The sequence below is a fragment of the Schistocerca americana genome, chromosome 4 (genome assembly GCF_021461395.2).
Source record: "Schistocerca americana isolate TAMUIC-IGC-003095 chromosome 4, iqSchAmer2.1, whole genome shotgun sequence".
In the NCBI taxonomy this organism is placed as follows: Eukaryota; Metazoa; Arthropoda; class Insecta; order Orthoptera; family Acrididae; genus Schistocerca; species Schistocerca americana.
In genome coordinates, this window is record NC_060122.1 from 246,152,475 (window position 1) to 246,179,734 (window position 27,260).

Sequence of the window (27,260 nt, forward strand, 5' to 3'; positions counted from 1 at the left end):
TTGGTGAAGGTTTTTGAGGCGAGTGTCTCTCCTTCGGTTAGGAGAGGGCTGTTATTTTGTCCAGTTAAGAAAAGAGTTATTGAGTTCAAACGCGAGAGTATTTGGCATGAAAATGATCCACGTGAAGGCAAACCCAAAACTGCAACAATTCACGAAAACGTAGAGAAGAAGCAAAGCGTGGTACTAAATGGACGACGCTATAAGTGTAACAGAAGAAAGAATGCACTGCATTTTTCATGGAGAATTGACCATTAGAAATTCGTTGCCGTGGGTGAGACGTTAATCCTCCACGTCACAGTAGAAATCAAAATTCCAGTTAGAGCAGGGTGTCGAAATTGGCGGCCTCCTCCAAAAAATGTGAAGACGATAGTGAACACCGGTGTTGCCTTGCCTGACTTTAAAAGGGAATTCTTATGGACTGCTTTCCTAAGCGTATACTATAAATAGTTATGTAACTCGTCCGGACCCACTTGATCTACAAGAGGCGCTCAATAAGTAATGCAGTACATTTGTTTCTGAAAGCACGTGATTTTATTCAATATTCCAATACACCATGTTATTCCCTACTCTGTTGGCCGCAGGACCCTATTTTTGAAAACAATTTGCGCTGAATGCGATAGTCTTACACAACCGTACTGAGCTCTTTATTCGCACGAAGTAATGGCCGCTATCGACAGGGGATGTCAAGTTGATTCCGTATTTCTGGATTTCCGGAACGCTTTTGACACCGTTCCTCACAAGCGACTTCTAATCAAGCTGTGGGCCTATGGGGTATCGTTTCAGTTGTGCGACTGAATTCGTGATTTCCTGTCGGGAAGGTCGCAGTTCGTAGTAATAGACGGCAAATCATCGAGTAAAACTGAAGTGATATCAGGTGTTCCCCAGGGAAGCGTCCTGGGACCTCTGCTGTTCCTGGTCTATATAAATGACCTGGGTGACAATCTGAGCAGTTCTCTTAGGTTGTTCGCAGATGATGCTGTAATTTACCGTCTAGTAAGGTCATCCGAAGACCAGTATCAGTTACAAAGCGATTTAGAAAAGATTGCTGTATGGAGTGGCAGGTGGCAGTTGACGCTAAATAACGAAAAGTGTGAGGTGATCCACATGAGTTCCAAAAGAAATCCGTTGGAATTCGATTACTCGATAAATAGTACAATTCTCAAGGCTGTCAATTCAACTAAGTACCTGGGTGTTAAAATTACGAACAACTTCAGTTGGAAAAGCCACATAGATAATATTGTGGAGAAGGCGAGCCAAAGGTTGCGTTTCATTGGCAGGACACTTAGAAGATGCAACAAGTCCACTAAAGAGACAGCTTACACTACACTCGTTCGTCCTCTGTTAGAATATTGCTGCGCGGTGTGGGATCCTTACCAGGTGGAATTGACAGAGGACATCGAAAGGGTGCAAAAAAGGGCAGCTCGTTTTGTATTATCACATAATATGGGAGAGAGTGTGGCAGATATGATACGCGAGTTGGGATGGAAGTCATTAAAGCAAAGACGTTTTTCATCGCGGCGAGATCTATTTACGAAATTTCAGTCACCAACTTTCTCTTCCGAATGCGAAAATATTTTGTTGAGCCCAACCTACATAGGTAGGAATGATCATCAAAATAAAATATGAGAAATCAGAGCTCGAACAGAAAGGTTTAGGTGTTCGTTTTTCCCGCGCCCTGTCGGGAGTGGAATGGTAGAGAGATAGTATGATTGTGGTTCGATGAAGCCTCTGCTAAGCACTTAAATGTGGTTCGATGAAGCCTCTGCTAAGCACTTAAATGTGAATTGCAGAGTAATCATGTAGATGTCGATATGTCCGCAAGACACCGCTCTACTGGTAAACATCGGAGCCAACGTCTTGAGCATCAACAACCTCATCATCCACATACTGCTTCCCGCGGGCGCATCTTCATTGGGCCAGGCAGACGGAAGTCTGAAGGTGGAAGATCAGGGCTGTAGGGTGGATAAGGAAGAACAGTCCAGTGGAGTTTTGTGAGCTCCTCCTGCATCTGAAGGTGGCCAGGTTCTCGCGACCTTGTTACAATGATGACAGGCGCCTCGCCCAACGACTCCCCGTGCTTTTGTTCCCTCTTAGGTCTCCGTAGACATTCTGCAGGCGCCTATGTATGTCTGCGCTGCTCCGAATTCCGCTAAAAGAAACTCAACGAGAGCTCTCTGCTTGGAATGCACCTGCGCTACAGACGCCGTTTTGAAGGCTGCGTATAGCGCCGTCACCTATCGGAGCTTCATGAAACTGTATGGGCTGAAGCGGGAGTATTCCATGATGTTCCACAACAAATTCCACAATTTTTCAGCCGAAACTGGTCGAGAAAGAAATGTATTGCACTACTTATTGAACTCCCCTCATGTTACATTTGCATGCTGCAAGCCGCCTGGTGGTTTGTACCTTGCGTACCACTACATTCTCCACTGTTCCTATTCAAGGCGCGGACGATGCTTGGGAACAGCGATTTTTTTAAGCCTCAGTGTGACGCCAAATCTGATTTTATCTTCATCGTACCTGAGCGACGTATGCATAAGGAGAAGCAATGTGTTGAAGGAGCGTACGGTTTCGGAAATTTATCAACAAACCATACCGTATCCAGAATGAGATTTTCACTCTGCAGCGGAGTGTGCGCTGATATGAAACTTCCTGGCAGATTAAAACTGTGTGCCCGACCGAGATACTGGCAGAAGTAAAGCTGTGAGTACCGGGCGTGAGTCGTGCTTCGGTAGCTCAGATGGTAGAGCACTTGCCTGCGAAAGGCAAAGGTCCCGAGTTCGAGTCTCGGTTGGGCACACGGTTTTAATCTGCCAGGAAGTTTCAAACCATACCGTATTGCACAATGTCACTGCTGCAGTGGCGGATGCGGACAAACCTCAAGGAGGGGGTGCTAAAGATATGTTGAGATATCTTTAGTTTTACTGTAATAAAAATAAACAAGTCACATGCAGAGTTTTAGAAAGTTTTTTTTTTAAAACTGATTATACACATTTACAACCCGCCAGGATAGCCGAGAGCGCTAACGTGATGCTTCCTGGTCTCGGGTAGGCGCGCCGGCCCCGGATCGAATCCGCCCAGCGGATTAACGACGACGGCCGGTGTGCCGGCCAGCCTGGATGTGGTTTGTAGGCGGTTTTCCACATCCTACTAGGTGAATACGGGGCTGGTCCCCACGTCCCGCCTCAGTTACACGCCACTCGTAGACATTAGAGATGGGGGATCCGCTCTTGAACTAATTCATAGAGTTGAATCTTTCAAAGGAGTGAACAATCAGTGATTCAGAAAAAAAGAACGGTAGCTCCAAACGTTTCCCACGGCAGAGAGAGAGAGAGAGAGAGAGAGAGAGAGAGAGAGAGAGACGGAGCATATCAGCAGCGCCTCTGCTGGTCAGAGCACAGTGCACGCCACACAACACAGCCAGCGCCGGCCTCTGCCCTGCTTCTACCTTGGCTGCCTGCATTGTGCAGTGCCCCATTGGATTTTGTGTTTCACATATGCCGTGCCGTCTCTGTGCGTCGTCTGGTGCAGCTTAACTTCGCATCGCACTCTGTCGGCGATCGTTTCAGTCGCACGTCCTGCCCTCTGGGCAGTTGATGCGAGCAACAGGACAGAGAGCCACCTACCGGATAACATAGGAACTACTTGCAACAACCTGCTCGCAAGGGAACGGACGATTTGTCTCGGAGCGGGTGAGTTCACCTCTCCCCCCCCCCCCCCCCCCCCTACACCCTCGGAACTCGCCCGCTCAACGCTCATCCCACCGTTCTCGACTCTAGCCAGAGCGTTGAGCAAAGCGACTCAGGTGTCACTCTGGTCTCTGCGGTCTCAGCTCACGCAGTAATACAGCTCGCGGCTCGACCTGCTCGACTCAGCGCCTCTGCATCGGAGTTCGTCCCTACTGGATATTGTTCTTCGTAGTAATACCGCTATGTATATTACATTATTATGTTATGTATACATCAATTGTTTTTATTTTATTTTTATTTGTTTAAACTGATTAGATTAGGTTCCTGATGACTCCTCTTACTATAGGATTTTTATTATGGACACTCGAATTTACGCTTTAATTACGAGCGAACCGATAAACGTATCACAAAATGTGATACACCAATATTTTCCTTGTTTTATTCTGCGTAAGGCTATATGCAGCACTTTCGTTTTACAGTCAAATTTATATTTTTTTTTCTTATTCTGGTACAGATTTTGTGATTTTAGGCGTCTTCGGAAGGAAACGTTCACTTTAAAAATATATAGCTTGCGATGTATTTGTATGAGGTTAATGAAATTTTAATACATTATAGCCAAATATATTGTTAATGTAAATCTCAAGTTACAACATTTCCCGATCACCCAAAAAACCACGATAGTGCAAAATAAATCAATAATCAAAAACTTTGTCATATCGTGGAAATTTCAATAAACAATACAAAATTCTTACTCATTATCTGTGTTACTTCAAAATAGGATCAAATAAGATCAAAATACAGGTATAGTACTGGAATAAACCAAGTTTAAAGTGCAATGTGCCTTCCATTTATTTTCTATTGTAAATGAGTGGTGAGTCATGAAAAAGAGCTAATTCATTTCAGGGAGTGAACAGTTCTGATCCAATCTCTGAAAAGAACAGTTTTGCCCATCTCTAGTAGACATTTGCAACACATTTACACTATTTCACGATTTACACTAGATGCAGACAGCTGGGGTACGCTACTTCCGTCCTAGGGGGTATGGGGTGGCAGCAGGAAGGGCATGCGGCCACCCCTTAAAATTAACCGTGCCAAATCCGTACTTAACCCTGCCGCCCCTGCGCACAATGCGGGGATTAAGGCAGTAGCAAAGAAATAAAGAAATACACATTTACAAGACAATGCCATCTTATAATATAAAAAAGTTACAATTGTGGTTCTCTTCCTTAAATGATGAATTCTATGCGCCTATTCTTCCTGACAAATTGGTTAATTACATCGTCAATAAGACAGTCGATGTCAGGGTGTGTGTTCAACAGAGCTAAGCTATTAATTCGATCTTCCTCCATTGTCGACCTCAGCCATGTGTTTGTTCGCCGCGATGTTGAAAAACTTCTTTCTACTGTAGCAGTACATGCAGGTAGACAAGAAAATATTTTGTACAGCGTATGCAAAGTAGGATAGTCAGTTCAAGGACAAACAGACTACGTTGCGTAACAGAGTCACGATCATCAATGGCGTTTATGCTCGTTTGTTTGTATTGAAATATCTCTCCCATTAGTCTCTCTTTAATCACAAAACAGTAGAATATTCGCAACTTTTCCCGAACAAATGCCAGACAGAATAACGTATCGGGATCACTAGAATGGCCGCGACTTTTCTCGTAGGTATGTGTTAGCTATCATGCAACGGCCTTGCCGCAGTGGATACACGGTTCCCGTGAAATCACCGAAGTTGAGCGCTGTCGGGCGTGGCCGGCACTTGGATGGGTGGCCATCCAGGCCGCCGTGCGCTGTTGCCATTTTTCGGGGTGCACTCAGCCTCGTGATGCCAATTGAGGAGCTACTGGACCGAATAGTAGCGGCTTCGGTCAAGAAAACCATCATAACGACCGGGAGAGCGGTATGCTGACCACACGCCCCTCCTATCCGCATCCTGAACTGAGGATGACACGGCGGTGGGATGGTCCCGATGGGCCACTTGTGTCCTCAAGACGGAGTGCTTTATGTGTTAGCTATCTATGTGCCAGACAGAAACGTACAAAATACGATGACGCGGGCACGCGTGCTACGTAGGAAAGTACAACTATTCGGTAACTCCGATTCAGTCGAGTCGACTGATGATAGAAACGAACGAATAGCGTACGGACTGACTGTCGGGGTCGGCGCGGGTGGGAATGCGGGCCGCAGTGGGGAGGGAGGGAGGGGTGTAAGTTATATGGTAGTGGGGACAAAAAAATTAACCACTTCCAGGAGCGCCATGCTAATACCATGTAAGGCCGCGTCAACGCTTGATAACGGCCACAATTCGGCAAGAAAGAGAGAGTAACAATTTTTTTCAGACGCGCCACATCCAGCTGAAGTTACTCACTGACGATTAGATCCCGCAGAATTATTGAATTGCAGGGATGTTCATTTCTACATTTCACATTCTGGTTCAAATAGTCACAGGCATTTTACATGGGATTAATACTGAGCGATTTAGGGTTCCAGTCGATGTGTGTTCGTCAAAGCAGGAACGAATAAGTGCAGTCTTGTGAACAACACTGCTGTCATCTTGGAATATGGGAGCGTGGAGAACATTCCGATCATGGAAGTGTAGAAGAAAGGGCAACATTTGGTCATCGACAGTTCTGAAATAAGCACCCTGGTTCGTATTTAGAGTAAGCTGGGTGGATGGGCCCAAATTATAGTTCAAGAAACACCCCAGATCATTAGAAAACCACCTCCATTCTAAACTAAGAGGGTGTGCCGAGAAGTAATCCCTCCGATTTTTTTATGTGGGAACTCTTAAAGCATTTTAAATAAAATAAACTGTATTAAGATCCTACATCTTTATTCTTCAGGTCTACGTATTCTTAACGTAGTCACCCTGGCGACGAATCCATTTCTGCCAACGAGAGACCAGTTTGTTGATACTGTCACTATAGAATATTTGACTTTGTTGATGGAGCCGTAACCTCATCTTTTGCACCGCCTCATCATTATGAAAGTGAAGTTCTGTTTTGGAAACAGATGAAAATAGGATGGAGCCAAGTCGGGACTATATGGATGATGATCGATGACAGTGAACCCTAAGCGCCGTACTCTTGCATATTCCGCAGCGCCCGTGTATGGTCTGGCATTGTCGTGCTGAAGGAGAGTGTTCTCCACATGTGGATGAGCTCTTCGAATTTGTGCTTTCCGTTTTCTGAGGGTGTGGCAGTACCTTGTAGACTTATTGTGGAGCCTTTAGGTATGAATTCCAAATGCACCACACCTTAAAGATACCAGAACACTGTGAGCACGACTTTGCCTGCTGATGGCTTGGTTTTTAACATTTTTTGGCGTCGGTAATCCTTTGTCGTGGAACTCCATTGATGTTCCCTTATTTTCGAGGTCAGAACAGTGCTCCCAACATGCATCACATGTCACAATGTCGTTACGGTATCCATCACCCTCACGCTCAAAACGCAATACAGGGTGTTACAAAAAGGTACGGCCAAACTTTCAGGAAACATTCCTTACACACAAATAAAGAAAAGATGTTATGTGGACATGTGTCCGTAAACGCTTAATTTCCATGTTAGAGCTCATTTTAGTATCGTCAGTATGTACTGTACTTCCTCGATTCACCGCCAGTTGGCCCAATTGAAGGAAGGTAATGTTGACTTCAGTGCTTGTGTTGACATGCGACTCATTGCTCTACAGTACTAGCATCAAGCACATCAGTATGTAGCATCAACAGGTTAGTGTTCATCACGAACGTGGTTTTGCAGTCAGTGCAATGTTTACAAATGCGGAGTTGGCAGACGCCCATTTGTTGTATGGATTAGCACGGGGCAATAGCCTTGGCGCGGTACGTTTGTATCGAGACAGATTTCCAGAACGAAGGTGTCCCGACAGGAAGACGTTCGAAGCAATTGATCGGCGTCTTAGGAAGCACGGAACATTCCAGCCTATGACTCGCGACTGGGGAAGACCTAGAACGACGAGGACACCTGCAATGGACGAGGCAATTCTTCGTGCAGTTGACGATAACCCTAATGTCAGCGTCAGAGAAGTTGCTGCTGCACAAGGTAACGTTGACCACGTCACTGTATGGAGAGTGCTACGGGAGAACCAGTTGTTTCCGTACCATGTACAGCGTGTGCAGGCACTATCAGCAGCTGATTGGCCTCCATGGGTACACTTCTGCGAATGATTCATCCAACAATGTGTCAATCCTCATTTCAGTGCAAATGTTCTCTTTACGGATGAGGCTTCATTCCAATGTGATCAAATTGTAAATTTTCACAATCAACGTGTGTGGGCTGACGAGAATCCGCACGCAATTGTGCAATCACGTCATCAACACAGATTTTCTGTGAACGTTTGGGCAGGCATTGTTGGTGATGTCTCGATTGGGCCCCATGTTCTTCCACCTACGCTCAATGGAGCACATTATCATGATTTCATACGGGGTACTCTACCTGCGCTGCTAAAACATATGCCTTTATAAGTACGACACAACATGTGGTTCATGCACGATGGAGCTCCTGCACATTTCAGTCGAAGTGTTTGTACGCTTTTCAACAACAGATTCCGTGACCGATGGATTGGTAGAGGCGGACCAATTCTATGCCCTCCACGCTCTCCTGACCTCAACCCTCTTGACTTTCATTTATGGGGGCATTTGAAAGCTCTTGTCTACACAACCCCGGTACCAAATGTAGAGACTCTTCGTGCTCATATTTTGGACGGCTGTGATACAATACGCCATTCTCCAGGGCTGCATCAGCGCATCAGGGATTCCATGCGACGGAGGGTGGATGCATGTATCCTCGCTAACGGAGGACATTTTGAACATTTCCTGTAACAAAGTGTTTGAAGTCATGCTGGTACGTTCTGTTGCTGTGTGTTTCCATTTCATGATTAATGTGATTTGAAGAGAAGTAATAAAATGAGCTCTAATATGGAAAGTTAAGCATTTCCGGACACATGTCCACATAACATATTTTCTTTCTTTGTGTGTGGGGAATGTTTCCTGAAAGTTTGGCCGTACCTTTTTGTAAAACCCTGTACAGTCTGTTGACAAATGTCCAATCTCCTCTGTTCATGTGAGGAGTGAGCATTCGAGGCATCCAACATGCACAAACACTACTGGCCATTAAACTTGCTACACCACGAAGATGACGTGCTACAGACGCGAAATTTAACCGACAGGAAGAAGATGCTGTGATATAGAAATGATTAGCTTTTCAGAGCATTCACACAAGGTTGGCGCCGGTGGCGACACCTGCAACGTGCTGACGTGAGGAAAGTTTCCAACCGATTTCTCATACACAAACAGCAGTTGACCAGCTTTGCCTAGTGAAACGTTGTTGTATTGCCTCGTGTAAGGAGGAGAAATGCGTACCATCACGTTTCCGACTTCGATAAAGGTCGGATCGTAGCCTATCGCAATTGCGGTTTATCGTATCGCGACATTGCTGCTCGCGTTGTTCGAGATCCAATGACTGTTAGCAGAATATGGAATCGATGCGTTCAGGAGGATAATACGGAACGCCGTGCTGGCTCCCAACGGACTCGTATCACTGGCAGTCGAGATGACAGGCATCTTATCCGCATGGCTATAACGGATCGTGCAGCCACGTCTCGATCCCTGAGTCAACAGATGGACACGTTTGCAAGACAACAACCATCTGCACGAACAGTTCGGCGACGTTTGCAGCAGCATGGACTATCAGCTCGGAGACCTTGGCTGCGGTTACCCTTGACTCTGCATCACAGACAGGAGCGCCCGCGATGGTGTACTCAACGACGAACCTGGGTGCACGAATGGCAAAACGTCATTTTTTCGGATGAATCCAGGTTCTGTTTACAGCATCATGATGGTCGCATCCGTGTTTGGCGACATCGCGGTGAACGCACATTGGAAGCGTGTATTCGTCGTCGCCATACTGGCGCATCACCCGGCGTGATGGTACGGGGTGCCATTGGTTACACGTCTGGGTGACCTCTGTTTCGCATTGACGGCACTTTGAACATTGGACGTTACATTTAAGATGTGTTACGACCCGTGGCTGTACCCTTAATTCGATCCCTGCGAAACCCTAAATTTCAGCAGGATAATGCACGACCGCGTGTTGCATGTCCTGTACGGGCCCTTCTGGATACAGAAAATGTTCGACTGCTGTCCTGGCCAGCACATTCTTCAGATCCCTCACCAATTGAAAACGTCTGGTCAATGGTGGCCGGGCAACTGGCTCGTCACAATACGCCTGTCACTGCTCTTGATGAATGTGGTATCGTGTTGAAGCTGCATGGGCAGCTGTACTTGTACACGCCATCCAAGCTCTGTTTGACTCAATGCCCAGGCGTATGAAGGCCGTTATTACGGCCAGAGGTGGTTGTACTGGGCACTGATTTCTCAGGATCTATGCACCCAAATTGCGTGAAAATGTAATCACATGTCGGTTCTAGTATAATATAATTGTCCAACGAATACCCGTTTATCATCTGCATTTCTTCTTGGTGTAGCAGTTTTAATGGCCAGTAGTACGACGCGGCCAGTGATTTCTTCAGTGCAGTGCAGATGCACACCAGGTTCGAACTCATACGGAATCGACGAAATCCCGCAAGTAATGAGAATAATGGGCAAGGGGCATTAGTTTTTGTGTATAAGTTGAGAATTTGGGTCTGACGGGAGGCGTGCTGGGGTCGTCCGTGAAGATGCAATGACCACTGTGTCCTTGTGGCTTAGTGGCCAGAACATCTGCCTAGTAAGCACGAGACCCGGCTTCAAATCCGGGTCTGGCACATATTTTCAACTTTCCCCATTGATTTCTATCAATAATCGCAGCCAACGTAGTAATTCGTTTTGTGTCCCGATTCCGATGAGCCTCGTCGGTTGCCGTACGCGGTCACACACTTCGAGCTGTATCCCACACGTTGAGATCAGCGCCATTGTTTTCTTCACTGCGAACACGAAAAACCCAACGCTGCACTTTACTGATGTCGGTACAGTCATACCGTAGACAGTTTTCATTCTTCTATGGATTTCAATTGCTGGCCCCTTTTTCCGTGATTAGGTACTAGATTACAGTGCGCTGTTTCTCACGATGTGACGTAGTTAAGTTACATACCGCCATGTTACAGGCTACAATTCGTAGCCCTCTAGCGGCAAAGCACTGCAACTTGCGTAAGCGAAGCGGGAAAGTCGACCAAGTAATATGTATGACTGTAATACTTCAACATATATTAGGAAAAGAATAATAAATTCGGAGGCGTTACTTTTCAGCACGCCCTCGTACACTCTGCACACAGTGCAGATTGAACGCTTCACTGGCTCTCGGTACACTCGTCCCGTTTCATCATTTGGAAAGAGCCAAAATCGCGATTCGTCGGATCACAATAGGCGCCTCCAGTCGGCTGCCATCCAGTTTTTACGTTATTCGACCTGTTGAAGTCGTGCAGTTAAATGGGCCGCTGGGTGAAATGTCAATTACACACCGCTCTCTCCGGAATTTCGCTCGGAAACTGGTTGAGAAGGACGCGCATTCACTGACAGCAGCATCGCGAGCTGCGGTTAAAGAGACAAATTACTAAATGGACGACGGCATCGCTGAGCTGAAGGTTAACTTGGCAGTTGGTTTTTCCTACATTGCCATCTTGCGGAATACCACTTCAGGGTCGGCCTTAATACGTCGGGAAACTGAGACTCCGGCAACATTCTGAAGGCTCTCAGGGATTCACGGCCAATGCGTTTAAAAGATTGGCGGCGAGCTTTGCTGTAGCGTCAGACGGGGACCCCTCATCTGCAAGAAAGATATGGGACCTCTGGTGGGACACTGAACCCACATTCGGGAGTTGCAGGGTTCAAGTCACCCTCTCGCCATCCACATAAATATTTTCTGCTATTACATCGATTAACGTGAATTCTAGTAACTATAACAGATTCTTCGAACACAGGTCCACGGCCTGTACAAAATTACTAAATGCCGTAATTTTCCTTTTATTAGGCTGTAGCAGTTGTTACACAAAATTCTAGAGGTCTCTGTCAAAGTCAACGCCAGAACGGGCAGCTACGCCCGTATGTTTGAAGAAGCAACGGTGTGGGAGACTGGCTGGTTCAGGTTGAGAGTACGTGGCGGATTCATACAAGGCTCTGTTAGATTATGATTAGTTTCCTTTAGGAAAGGTAAAGGCACCAAAAAGACAGTTCTGGCATTGCGCTCGCCTTATAATGGAAGCAACACTTTGGAAAAACCAAGGTTTTTCATAGGATATAAAAAGCCCTTGACAATGTAAAATAGTGCAAAGTGTTCGAAATTATTGGAAAAATACAGGGAGCGAAAGGCTATTTTACAATTTGTACAGAAACCAGATGGCCGTTATAAGAGTCGAGGGGCATGAAAGGGGGGAAGCAGTGGTTGGGAAGGGAGTAAGACAGGGTTGTAGCCTATCCCCGATGTTATTCAATCTGTATATTGAGCAAGCAGTAAAGGAAACAAAAGAAAAATTCGGAGTAGGAATTAAAATCCATGGAGAAGAAATAAAAACTTTGAAGTTCGCCGATGACATTGTAATTCTGTCAGAGACAGCAAAGGATCTGGAAGAGCAGCTGAACGGAATGGACAGTGTCTTGAAAGGATGATATAAGATGAACATCAACAAAAGCAAAACAAGGATAATGGAATGTAGTCGAATTAAATCGGGTGATGCTGCGGGAATTAGATTAGGAAATGAGACGCTTAAAGTAGTAAATGAGTTTTGCTATTTGGGGAGCAAAATAACTGATGATGGTCGAAGTAGAGATGATATAAAATGTAGACTGGCAATGGCAAGGAAAGCGTTTCTGAAGAAGAGAAATTTGTTAACATCGAGTACAGATTTAAGTATCAGGAAGCCGTTTCTGAAAGTATTTGTATGGAGTGTAGCCATGTATGGAAGTGAAACATGGACGATAAATAGTTTAGACAAGAAGAGAATAGAAGCTTTCGAAATGTGGTGCTACAGAAGAATGCTGAAGATTAGATGGGTAGATCACATAACTAATGAGGATGTATTGAGTAGAAGAAGGGATCGGTTGGTACGGCATATTCTGAGGCATCAAGGGATCACCAATTTCGTATTGGAGGGAAGCGTGGAGGGTAAAAATCGTAGAGAGAGACCAAGAGAGGAATACACTAAACAGATTCAGAAGGATGTAGGTTGCAGTATGTACTGGGAGATGAATAACCTTGCACAGGACAGAGTAGCATGGAGAGCTGCATCAAACCAGTCTCTGGACTGAAGACCACAACAACAACAACAACAACAACAACATGTGTAAGCTGTATTGAAAGAGGGTAATAAATAAGGGGCGCTCAAAAAGTTTCCGTTAGAAGGCCGTACAAGCCAGAATCGGTATGCCAATCAGGCAAAATCGCAGTGATCATTGAGGCAATTATCCCACCGACGCTCCATGTTGAAGATAGAACATCGTATCCTTCTGCGTGAAGAAGTCCGTAACTGCCTGTTGCATATCCTCTTTCGACAGGAACTGTCGACCCCACCAAGGCCTTTTTAAGGGACCGAAGGGCGATAATCGCAGGGAGAGATATCAGGACTACAGCCCGGGAGCTCGAGTGTCTCCCAGTAGAGATGGCGTAACTTGAGCCTTAACGATTTTTGCCGTATAGGGACGTGCGTTGTCATGAAGAAACAGCACTCTCAGCCTGGCACACCATTCCGCAACCAACTTTTTCGACAGACATGCTGGCCCATACACATTCTTCAGTCTCCGATGGATGTCTACCGGTGTTTGTTCTTCGGCAGCCAAGAAAAGAATGACAGCACGTTGATCGTCTTTGGACGCATTTGGTAATAACGTCGCCATAGTTCACGTTTCCGCATTTACCGCACGCCCGTCGTAAGGACACGAATTCCACACTAACCCCTTGCCTATATGTCAGCGCTTGTATACCCGCATCGGAGTTCGCTACGTTGCACATACGCTGCAGTAACACCCTCAAACGTAAACTTTTTGATCGCTCCTTATAGATTATAACCAACAGGAAACAAAAAGAATGAAAGTCCAGGAACGAAGAGCTCGGATTAAATGGGGTGTAAGAGAGGAATGCAGTCATTCTCTCCTAATCTTGTGTATGTACATCGAAGAAGCAGAGACGCAAATAAAAGAAAGGCCTGGGAGTGGGATTAAAATGTATGGTGAAAAAAGTAACACTGATAAGATTCACTGATGACACTGCTGTCATCGACTGAACTGCGGAATAATTACGTGACCTTTTGAATGGAATGACCAGTCTAATGACACAGAATATTGTTTGAGAGCAAAACAGAAGAAAGACGAAATTAATGCGGGTAAATGACAGCGAGAAACTTACCATCAAAATTGAGGATCACGAAATAGACGAAGGAATTTTGCTACCTTGGAATAAGGCATGGCTGATGGCTGACGAAGCAAGGAGGGTACAAGAAGCAGACCTTACCTTTTTTTTGGGAGAAGGGATGTCATCAGGCTTCTGACTGGTTTGATGCACCCGCCGTCTTCGTCTCAAAGTAGCTCTTACACTCTACGTTGTCAATTATTTGTTGGATGTATTACAATCTCTGCCTTCCTCTACAGTTTTTGCCCTCTACAGCTCCCTATAATACAACGGAAGTTATTCCCTGATGTCGTAGCAGGTGGCGTATCGTCCTGTCCCTTCTTCTTGTCACTATTTTCCACATGTTTCTTTCTGAAGAGAACCTCGTCATTTATTATTTCGTCAGCCCAACTAAATTCCAACGTTTTCCTGTAGCACAACATCTCAAACGCTTCAGTTCTCCTCTTTGCCCTTAGTCGATGTTTGACTACCATACAATGATGTACTCCAACCACACATTATCAGAAGTTTCCTTCGCAAATTGAGGCCTATGTTTAATATAAGCAGATTTCTCTTGCTCAGGATTGCCCCTTTTGCCTATCCTAGCGTACTTCTTATATCCACGTTGATTCGTCCATCAATTCGCCTAATTGGTGGGCTCCAGTTCTGAAGAGTGAGTTTCTGACTAATCTCATTTCTGCCACTCCTCGTTAAAACCGTCTTTCTTCGGTTTACTCTCAGTCCATATTATGTGCTCAGCAGAATGTTCATTCCATTACGTCTTGTAATTCTTTATTGCTTTCACTAAGAGCAGCAAGGTAATAAGAGAAACTTATCATAGATATATTTTCACCCTGAACTTTTAATCCAACTCCTGAACATCTCTTTTATTTCTGTCATTGCCTCGTCGATGTATAGGTTGAACAGTGGAGGCGAAACGCTGCATTCCTGTCTTACACCATTCTTAATCCGAGCACGTCTTGATTCTTATATATTTTGTATGTTACTCTTATTTCCTTACCGCTTACTCCTATTTTCCTTTGCATTTCGAACATCTTGTGCCATTTTACTTTTCCGAACGCTTTTTTACGTCGACAAATCCTATGAAGGTGTGTGTATTGATTCTTCTTACTTCTTGTTTTCATTATCTAGCGTAATGTCAGAAATGTCGAAAGCCAAACAGATTGTCATTTAAGAGAACCTCAATTTTTTCCATGTTTCTGTATATTATTCTTGTCAGCAACTTGAATACATGAGCTGTTAGTCTGATTGTCTGATAATTCTCGCATTTATCTTCCCATGGTATCTTCGAAATTATGAGGATATAATTTTTCCGAGTGTCTTGAGGGTATATCTACAGGACAAATTCTGCATACCAACTTGAATAGTCGTTTGGTTGTCATTTTCCCCCAATGATTTTAGAAATACCGAAGGAATGTCACGTATGCCTTCTGCGTTATTTGTCTGCAAATCTCTCAAAGTTCAGTCAAACTCTGACTGTAATACTAGATCCTTTACGTTTTCCAAGTCGGCTTCCATTTCTTCTTCTGTTCCGTCATCAGAGAGTTCCTCCCCCTCGCAGATAGCTTCAATTTATTCTTTCCATCGCTCTATCTTCTTTGTTAACAGCGGAATTCCTCCTGCGCTCGTCATGTTGGCACGTTTGTTATTAATGTCACCGAAGATTATTTTGACTTTCGTGTATGCAGGATCTGTCGCTAAGAATTCATTCTATTTTTGGGTTTCTTCACAATTTTCCAGCAGTCATTTCGCCTTAATATGCCTGCAGTTCCTATGTATTTCATTCCTAAGAGACCTATACTGCTGTATTCCTACGTTTTCCTGAGCATTTACGTACGTTATTCCTTCTTCGCCCAGTTGAGAAATTTCTTCTGTTACACAAGGTTTGTTAGCAGTTATCTTCCATATACCTAAATATGTCTGCCCAGCTTCTGTGATTGTCCTTTTTAGAGATATCCATTCATCTTCAACTGAATTGCCTGTTGTGGTGATCCAGAGAACGTAATTCGTTAGTGCTTTAGTATTCCACTTTTTTGCACGTTGATTCTTCCTCACGATTCTTTTAAACTTCGGTCTAGTTTTTATCATTACTGAGCTGTGGTCTCAGTCTGTATCTCCTTCTGGGTGCACCTTAAATCCAATATCTGATTTCGGATTCCCTGGCAGACCATGATATAATCCAGCTGGGACCTTCCCGTGTCTCCAGATCACCTTCCACTATACCTCTTCTTGTGGTTTTTGAACACTGCATTCGCTAGTAGCAGCTGAAGTTCACCGAAGAACTCTGCCAGCCTTTCTCCTCTCACATTCCTACCACCGAACCCATGCTCTCCCGCAACACCGTGTTCACTTTCTCTTTTTACCACAGCGTTTGAATCCCCCTTGACTATTAGAGTATCATCTTCCTTTAGATACTGAGTTGCACGTTCAGTGCCCTCATATATTGTATCTCTTCATCTTCTGATTGTGACGTCATGATATATGACTGGATTGTGTTATCGACGACCATCACAGGCAAAGGCGGTATTGCTAGCCACATGAAGTTTTCTAGTATCAAACAGTGGCGTTAATATTAGGAAGAAACGTCTAAGTATGCACCTTTGGAACGCAGTTTTATATTTGAGCGAACCATGGACTGGGAAAAACGGAAAAGAATCGAAGCGTTTCAAATATGGTGCTACAGAAAGGTGTAAGAAATCAGGTGGACCGATATGATTCGATATGAGGTGGTTCTCCGCAGAATCGACGAGGAAAGGGATGTATGGAAAACACTGGCAAGAAGGAGAAACAGAACGATAGGCCATGTGATAAGATATGATAGAATTACTTCCACGGTACTTGTGGGAGCTGTAGACGGTAAGAACAATAGCAGAAGACAGAGACTGGAATGTATCCAACGAATGATTGAGAAGGTTGGGTGTAAATACTACTCTTGGGATGAAGAGGTTGGCAAAGGAGAGGGAGTCGTGGCGGGCCACATCAAACCAGCAGTCAGAAGACTGATATAATTAATAATGAAAAAAAACTTAGAAGGTAAAGTGTGCCGTATTAGCTCGACAACATTCATGAAGTAACTCAGCGAGCAAAACTCGGAGGAAGTATTTATTGTATTTCCAAAATTATGACCTCTCTTCCACTTGGGTCTCTACCGAAACCTTTTGCGTACATGGTGGCCAACGTGCTACGTTCACAAGTCACACTACATTAAATCTGTAAATTAGCACAATTTCACGTATGAATTAATTGGATTATTGGATTTGTGTTCTTCCAGCCTGTCGTTTGTGAGCCACAGATACGTCACGACAGCTCTGTAAACATTGGTTTGCGTAAAAAATGTTTCAGAGTTTTTCGATTCGCTTCAGCAGTTTCTGTACGTCGTTTGATTTTCCATACACATTGAGCAGTCAAGAAATACACATAAAAGGGCAGGGAGGAGAGACGCTGAGACGTTCCTGGCACAGAAAGAATAAAGTTTTGCCAGCACATTTCTGCTAAACAGATCTACTCCCTGCTACTCCCGCCGACTAATGCCCCTGTTACATCATTGTTGTAGCCTTTCTAGCATTGAAAAGGAGATCATATAATAGGTAAACCAGCTCTCAGCTGCATATTTGACGTCTTCATTGTTGTCAAATGGTGATCCTTCAGTTGTTTATTGAGATGAGGAAACATTACGGAGGGGTAGGGTTAGGTGAATAGGGCGAACTGTCAACAATTTGGAAACGCAGGGCATTCCATTTGCCAGCTACAACTTCGGACGTGTGCGAAGGTGCCCTTCAACAAGAAGGTCTGTTTAGTCAACTATTCATGAAGTTTTTGTCTTGTCCTTGTTCCAGAAGATGAACGCCACGACTATTTTGTCCGACTTCTGGGTGCGTAGTTACTTCTGACTGACATAAATGTGGAACCGGGTACCATCCTCAGTCACTAATCTGGTCAGAAAGTCTTTTTGAGCATCAACATGGGCTAAAACAAGACTCAACGTCTGCAGTCTTCCGTTAACTGTGCAAATATTTCGGCATCCACTTCGCTGAAAGCTTTTTTTACGTCTGTTACATTGTTGATAATGAATCCGAGAAGCTCCTGCAAGATGTCTGCGTTATTGTTGATAATGATACCAAACTCTCGTAGAAGACATCCAGTGCGTTTGTTGTCGATTCTATTGATGATGTCCGCCCACTAAGGGATTCGTCTTCAATGGTGAAATGTCCGGTCTTGGAACAAGGCACAGTTTTTGATAATGCTATAGGAATGATGAGCCTCCCGTAGTGTATGTCACAATGAGTATGACTGACCATTAGACACTTTTGCTGGACAAACAAAAACTTTATGATGCTCCGTATCTCCATAGAAGTGAAACTTGGTGTGCCTGTGTCATCTCACGTTCTACATGAAGTTAACAGTTACAGCAATTAGGAAAATGTGATATTTGACAATTAAGGAACAAGGTATCACTCTTTAATATGGCACCAATTCTTTTTTCTATTCCAACTTCAAGAGGACAACGTCAGCAAAACTAGAGCTCCCCGTCGCATTAAAAATAATCTAGAGTTCCGCTAATGTTGTTGATTTCTCGTACAATGTTGACTCTCCTTTCACCAATGACATCATCTTCACCATACCGATCTTCGAATGTGGGATGACGTCTCGACGATGCAACTTTTTTGCTGGATGTACCTTAATTTGCAACTGCACTTTTTGCTCCGAAAACTCTGCAAGCGACAAGAAAGAAAATGAATTCAAACACGCGTTAAGCTATTACTGCTTACTAACACACTTCAAATAACAGAATTCCTTCTTTGGCTAATTACTGTGAACTTTTTCCACGACCTGAGCTCACTCTGAGACGACGATATTGGGTTGAGGTGTTCGCTAATGAACATGTTTGACTTTACGTAGAGCCATGGTATGTTAACAGCAGTTACTAAATTAATCTTTCTGCTTTTTGCATTTATACGTAGTGTTGAGTCGGACTTGATGAGATTATCTGTGCAAAACGACGCTTCGAATTTCTTAAATCATATTTCATTTTATACAGATTTCAAAAAAATTCGTGATACAGAAGCGATGAACCTAAAAACTTGTTCGTAAAAGAAGCTAAAGACATTAACTGATGTTTATTGATGAAAAATTTATACGAGTTGTTCCTGATAAGCGTTATACTGCCGAACAATTGTGGATTCTTCAAAACGATTCCTAAATGGCTGCTGCATGCTTGCGCAGTAGCCATGTTAGTGTTTTTCTTGTGAGGTGTGCTGATGTGTTGGAAAATTCCCACTACCTGTTTCGTGATGGCGGTCCGTTAAGGGTCACGCATTATTAACGCTATTCCGAGGCCCAGACGAAAGAGCTTTAATAGCTTGTCTCGTTTCTTACGCAACGTATGCCAGGTCAAAATTTTGCCTAAGAAGTTCGTAGTTTCGCAGTTTATTTGTAAGTTCCCGACGAAAGCTATTACAAGAACGTTTCCACTCAGGCAACGGCCCAATAGACATAAACGAAATTTTAAAGCTTGAGTGCCGTTATATTCGATGGTGGATTGAAAAGTAAAGGCAGTTTTAAAAAGATTCTTAGTACTGAGAGACGAAGTTGCAAGTATTATCATTTCTCCTCATAATCTCTGTAGAACTCTGTGCAGTTGTTCCGTCTCTTGACAGGCTTCCTACTTCCATTCCTTGAAGAAGCTTTGTGGCATCGTGCATATCCACACTCGCACCGCCTCCACAAAATTATCATCTGGCGAAAACGGATTTGCACAGACGATCCTTAATGAGACCACAAAGGTGAACATCACTTACATCACTTGAGCTATACGTCGATTAAAACAACGAACTGATTGACAATCAAGTATGGGAGGGGGGGGGGGCGATTTTGGCAGCTCACGTTTGTCTGTACACACAACATGGCTGCGGCAGCTATAGCTTCTGCGTTTTGAGTACATTCATGCGCTGCCCGTTAACACACGTTTGGGTTTTCTTAGTATGATGCTTTTTTATTCCAGTCTCTGATCACAATATGAACTCTTTAGACGATACCCGGTTTCAGTCTGTAATGACCATCCTCAGATCTTTTTTACACCATGTCCTTTCTTAGTGTGGTGGGAATTTATCACTTGTCTGTGCTTTTTCACGAAGGAGGACCGAGAAACGATGAAAACGGAAAAGAATCACAATAACTGTTACGTGATCGGCCACAAGCGTCGTCTACAATTGACCGTGGCAACTGGAAGAAGAAGAAGTAGCAGAGCGATATGACAGTGGTGTACAGAATACAAGCGTGACCAAGCTCACTATCTGATTCGTTTTTGTTATGGTAGCCGCCCGGTAAATAGTAGCTGTCAATCACCGTGTTATTCTGACCCGTAGTGCTGTGCTTTAACACGACTCGATCTCTTCGAACAGTTGTCACCACTTCTCGGAAAATCCCGGACTTTGCTGGGGCTTTCGATCGCAGCACGATCTAACGACTTTTTTTGGTACTGTCTCCATGAAATATACTGTTACTAATATACTGTGGATTGTAATCCGAAAAATAACCGAAAAAGACGTACTCCCTTGTCTTAGAGAGGGCATGTCATTTGTATCACAAGCTTTAATAACTGAATTAATGTTCGCAGTCATAACTCATTCTGATTTTCCAGCTTTAGCTCATTCTGCGATCTCTCTACGTCTTTTGGTATTATCTCCACAACGGGCCTTGCCACTGTTTGCTCTCGCCGTAGCATTTCGTGTCAGTTTAACATGATTTACTTCAAGACTCGAATGAATTAATGACATTAGCTGCCAGTGGGCATTGATTTAAGTCAATGGGGAAATGAAAATCTGTGCCAGACCGGGATTCGAACCCGAGTCTCGTGCTTAGTAGGCAGATACGCTGACCACTGCGCCACCCAGACACAGTGGTCATCTCGCAGCTGCACGCCCTTCCATCAGACCCAAATCTTCAACTTACATGCTACTGATGTAGCGCGCCTTGCCCATTGTCCTCTTTACTTGCGGCAAAAATGGCTCTGAGCACTATGGGACTTAACTGCTGTGGTCATCAGCCCCCTAGAACTTAGAACTACTTAAACCTAACTAACCTAAGGACAGCACACACATCCATGCCAAAGGCAGGATTCGAACCTGCCGCCGCAGCGGTCACGCGGTTCCAGACTGTAGCGCCTAGAACCGCACGGCCACTCCGGCCGGCTACTTGCGGCATTTCGCAGATTCCCATAAGAGTTCGAGCGTGGTGTACACCAGCGCTTAAGTGGTTATTGGCTGCCCTTGCCTTAATTATACGAGGGAAGGTCGGAAAGTAGCGCTCAATAATTTTATTGCTAAGAAGTCTGATAGTAACAAAACAAAAATATACAAATGACCTGACATCCTTCACCTACTTTTCTACGTAGTCACCAATGTTCTCGAAACATTTCTCCTATCGTGATACCAGTTTCAACATTCCCTATCTGAAGAAGTCCACTTGGTTGGAGTATAGCCATCTGCGGACTGCTGATTTCACTTCCACGTCTGTCGTAAAGCCAGGAATCTCTTTGTAGGACCGAACAGATGAAAGTCCAACGGTGCAAGGTCCGGACTGTATGGCGGATGCTGGAGCACCTCCCACCCAAATTTGGGGATTTTCTCACGAACAGGAGCAGCTGCATGGAGGCGAGCACTGTCTTGAAGAAGTTTGGCACCGTCATCGTTAATGTTGTAGCGTTTGTCACGAAAGACACGATGGAACGTAACCATAGTTTCAATGTAGGCTGCAGCATTCACACTGGTCCCGTGTTCACCAAAGTCCACCAATAACACTGGGACGTGGTTGGTAGGTAACCAGAGAGCGCACAGGATAAGTTTAAGGTTGTGGATGGGGCTGTAAACAGTTACTGTGGGTTGCACAATCAAACACACAACTTTATGTTCTAAGAACCACTTATTTACACATTGGCGTAATAGATCACAACTAAACAATACGGCAGAAGGCCTAGTTAAAGAAAACTTGGCCGGCCTTGGTGGACGAGCGGTTCTAGGCGCTACAGTCTGGAACCGCGAGACCGCTACGGTCGCAGGTTCGAATCCTGCCTCGGGCATGGATGTGTGTGATGTCCTTAGGTTAGTTAGGTTTAAGTACTTCTAAGTTCTAGGGGACTGATGACCTTAGATGTTAAGTCCATAGTGCTCAGAGCCATTTTTAAAGAAAACTTGAGATGCTTTCCGGGCTGAAAGCCCCAAAACCACGGCAAACACAAGAACGGCTGAAGGCCTGGCTCCGAAATCAAAAGCAAAGTAGAAGGTAAAATTAAAAAAAAAAAAAAAACAAAAAAAACATGCAATGAAAACAATTAGCAGCTGAAGGCCTCCACTGCACGTCTAAAGGACAACTGTAATTAAGGCACATTAATAAACAATTTTTTCTGTGCAAGAAAATTTCTTTTAAACTTACAACAGAACGGCCGAAGCCTGATTAACTTATTGCGCAGCTGAAGGCCACAAATAAATATGAAACAACGGCTGACGGCCTGAACAACAAGTCAGATAAATAATTTAGTATAAACCCTTTGGTCCCTATAAAAAATTTTCCTTTAGAGAATACACACGGCTGAAGGCCACACATAACACATGGAACAACTAACGGTTTAGGGCGTGGACTACAAACAATTTCAGATAGAACAATTTCTAAGAATAAAATTTTCCTAAAACAATCAATGCTTAAAATTTTAATTTAATACGGCTGAAGGGCTTTATGGAAAATTAAAAAAAACAACTAAAGTAATACACGGTCAAAGGCCTCGCACAATACTTTAACTAAAATGAAAATCACAATTTAAAACAAGCAAGAGACAAGAATCATCGCGAAATAACTGTAAAAACAGCCGAATCTCACTGATTAGTCGATAAACGTTACATTTTCGAGTATGATAGCGAAAAAATATAAGATATTTCGTTAATTAAGTACAAAAATAATTAGAAAGAAATGTTATCCTTACGATGAGAGTGATTATCCGCTTCCTGACCGCTTGGAGCGCCAGTGTCGCTCCTGCTGTCAAACGGTAACAACTTTCACACCAGAGAGTGTCGTGACTGTATTTATTGGACTGTGTTGACACTACATGATAAACTTCATCTTCGATCACATCATGCTAAATTACCTCTGTGAAGTAATGTAAGGTGTGAAAACAGATGTGTGCCTTGAGGGACAAGAAGTTAAAACCGTTCTTCCTTGTTTGCTCTGTAAGTTTTTCGCTGTTTCTTTTTCGACTGTTTCTCACAGATTTTCCGCATTTGATTCAGTAAATACAAAACCAAACATCTAACTTTCTCATAACAGAAGCATACATTTCATCTACATGTATGTCTCCGCAAGCCACCTAATTGTTTATGACGGAAATTGCTTCTGGTACCACCCTTCCTAGTTCCACTCGTGAATGACGCGTGGGAGGATTGATTGTCAGTAAGCTTCTGTATTAGCTCTAATTTCCCGAATTTTCTCGTTGTGGTCATATCTCGAGATGTTTGTGGGAGGAAGTAATATGTTGTCCAACTCTTACTAGAAAGTACACTCACGAAATTTCAATAGTAAGCCTCTCCTTGATGCACAACACTTTTCATATAACGTCTGGCAGTGGAGTTTGCTGAGAATCTCTGTAACGCTCTCGCGTCCACTAACCGATCCCATCACGAAAGGCGCCTCTCTTCTTTGATCTTCTCTGTCTCTTCTTTCAGTCCTACTGGGGAAGGATCCCACATAGATGAGCAGTACTCAAGAATCGGTCGAACAATCGCCATGTATGCCCCTTACTTTGTGGAGGATTTACGTTTCCTTTGAGATCTCTTTCCCTGAATCTTAGTTTGCCATCTCCTTTTTCTACTATTTGTGATTCTACTGAAGGTCGTTGTGGGTAGCTGCTCTTACTCGAGAGCAAATATAAATTACGTATTAGATGATTTGAACCTGATGATGGACCCATTGGGTCCGAAATGCATCGTCTAATTTTTTAAAAATTGTGGCATTTTTATTCATACTTCCTATGTAAAGTAATTTTTAATCGTTCCTTGATGTCGCTTTCTGTGACGTGGCATCACGCGAACTCCTGGAATTCTCCACGGATGGAATCTACGCGCTCACAGCGATGTACCGCGCGCGAGAGATGATGTGCAACATATTGCACCTGTCATTAGCGAGGAAAACTTTATCGTCGGGCGCGGATCAATTCTCAGGACTGCTGCAGTTATAACACAGTTTTAATCTGGATCGCCAGTCATGCTTAATCACTGATAACTGGGTTACAGCAAGTACCCTTCGGCAGTTTACGTTACCCTGCAAAGACTGCGTCTCTCACCTTTTCCACCGCACCGGAGAGAATCTACCAACCTTTCCCTTCTTGCTGCCCTCTATGGCCGTACCGTGTATTGCCGCAATGGTGCCGACGACTAACCGAATCCCGACTGCCAGGTCACCACGTCTGTTCCCATACCCGACGCACTGTCAACACTTTTTGCTCGTGTCACTGGTTGTCTCATAAACATCAATAATAACCGGTTCACACTGGTCACTTGGCTCCCTTCTATTCCGCCCCGTCAGTACCAAAAGTTTCGACGCGCGGTTAATAAAAAATAGCGACATGTTAAGAAGGTGGTTTTAATGCTGCGGATGTTCAACATTATCGATTTTGATCTGATGACAGCATGGGTCAACTGAGGGGTAGCAGATGTACTGATAATGGTTTCACCGTCGCCCGATGACAGATAGCGTAGTGGCATAGCTGTTCTATCCTTTAATAGGGAATTCTCACAGCCAGAAAGCTTCGTGTGCTGGACTCGTACGTAGTGTTGCTGTCAGTGATTGTTATGTGCTACGCAGCCCATTGCAACTTTCATGCTCCGGCCGTACTTCGCCCTGAGTTTCTTTTAATTGTCACAGTGTGTGGTTTTTTGTGCGCAGCTTTTAAATTTTTATCGCCATTTTTACAGTCACCTCTTTTTTACACTATCTTTCATTATGTTTCCCCTTTTATATGTATTTCGGCGTATTTCCTCCATTATGTTGTTTTAAATGTCTCCATGTTCTGTACTTACTGTCTATCTCTCGGCTGAAGAGCGGCGCCTATGTTGCTGCCAGTCCGCCCCATATGGGGAATTGAAATACAATAAAGAAAAAAAAAACAGAAAGCTCAGTATTGTGCAAACGTGTGTAGCAAGCAAGCAGGCAGCGAAGCCACGGAGACGCACTCGTGCTTCTCACAGCCAACTGAGGGAGTTTGAAGGGGGTCAAATTGTGGCCATCTGAGTGGCGTGATGGACCTTTCGGAGAACTGCCACGCAAGTTGGACGTGCTGCGTCAGTTGTGCAACGATGCTGGTGTCAGTGGCCACCGGAACATTCTCCCACATGTTCATGGCGGCCGGCCGCTGTGGCCGAGCGGTTCTAGGCACTTCAGTCTGGAACCGCGCGACCTCTACGGTCGCAGGTTCGAATCCTGCCTCGGGCATGGATGTGTGTGATGTCCTTAGGTTAGGTTTAAGTTGTTATAAGTTCTAGAGGACTGATGACCTCAGATGTTAAGTCCCATAGTGCTCAGAGCCATTTGAACCATTTCTGTTGACGACGTTCTGGACATCTACGCAGCACAGACGCACGCCAGGATAGTCGCTTTGTAAGGGGAGTAGTGGCAGATTCTACAGCTACCACAGTTCATATAAGAGGTCTTGTGAGCCCAGACTTGTTATCATGAACTTTTGCGAAACGGGTTGTTAGCAGTGGGATTAAGTGCATGCACACTTCTCGCCCGTCTTCCATTCATACCACAGCATCGATGTTCACGGCTCGACTCGTGCCGTCAGAGGATCACTTGGAAGATGGAATGACGCGCCACGAGCTTCAGCGATGAAAGCAGATTCTGTCTGCACGCAAATGATGGTTGTTTACACGTACGACGTAGACCTAGTGAGTGCTGTCTCGTAGAGTGCATTCGTCTAGAAACGCTGTCCCATTCCAGGCTCTATGGTCTGGGGAGCGATAAGCTACAACTCTCGCCCACCTTTAGTGTTTCTGGAGGAGTCGCTAAGCACCGTTCGCTACGTACAGAATGTTGTTAGAGCCATTCTTTTGCCGTTCTTGCAACAGATAGGTGATGTGTTGTTCCAACAGGTTGTTGCTCGCCCATACACTGAAACGTGAAACTCAACGTGCTCTGAAAGAGGTGCAGCAACTTCCCTGGCCAGGACGATCTTCGGACTTGTCTCTAATCGAACACGTATGGGATATAGTGACTCGTGCTACTCGTCAGCCAACAACTCTTACAGAATTACGTGAACAGGTCGAGCAGGCGTGGCATAACGTATCCCATTACGGTATTCTCAACCTGCACTGCCGCCCATTGAGGCTACATCACGTACGGATATGGGTGTTGTAGCATGGGTCGATAACAGGACCCTCAGTACCGCTTGAGCTAATGATCTTTTAATGTAATTATTTCATATACTTCTTATGTAGTGTTGCAACAATAAATCGTGAGTGAAATGGAAACCTCTAAAAGAGCGTAACAATTTTTTCCGGCAGTGAATCACCTAAAAAAAGGAGAGCACAACTTTGCAGCTAACGACAAATAGCTCTCGGATTTTCCGGAGCTGCTGTGGGTTCCATAGCTAATCAAAGTACCACAAAACATCGTAATAAATGTCACCGTGTATTGGATAATTTTTTCTCTGTCCAGCACTCCTAAGGATTTTGTACCCGACCGCATAGCTAAGCCTGCTTTCCGGCTTCTCCTAGCCACTGAGTAATACACTCAGGCCGCTTTCGCTGAGGACCATTAGCCAGGCAGATGTTATTCCTCTCCGGACGGGATGCATCAGCCGTCAGTTGTAGGTTTGCTCAACGCCTTTAACCAATGAGAGCTGAATTGAAACATACCGCGTAGTTAATATCCCTAGCAAATGATCCATCACACCTGTTGCGACCGAGCGAGGTGGCGCAGTGGTTAGCACACTGGACGCGCATTCGGGAGGACGACGGTTCAATCCCGCGTCCGCCCATCCTGATTTAGGTTTTCCGTGATTTCCCTAAATCGCTCCAGGCAAATGCTGGGATGGTTCCTTTGAAAGGGCACGGCTGACATCCTTCCCTATCCTTCCCTAATCCGATGAGACCGATGACCTTGCTGTCTGGTCTCCTTCCCCAAACAACCCAACCCTAACACCTGCTGCACATAAAAGCGACCACCTAACACACTGG

At 44.5% G+C, this 27,260-nt stretch overlaps 1 protein-coding gene and 1 non-coding gene across 2 annotated transcripts in view; one reads left to right on the forward strand and one right to left on the reverse strand.

The window, feature by feature from the left end:
* LOC124613225 (protein cycle) overlaps positions 1 to 27,260 on the forward strand; it is a 996,167-nt gene that overhangs the window by 18,689 nt on the left and 950,218 nt on the right. The gene's annotated exons all lie outside the window — the stretch shown is intronic.
* Positions 20,863 to 20,935, reverse strand: Trnas-acu. The gene has a single exon. It is a non-coding gene; the product is annotated as a tRNA-Ser (tRNA).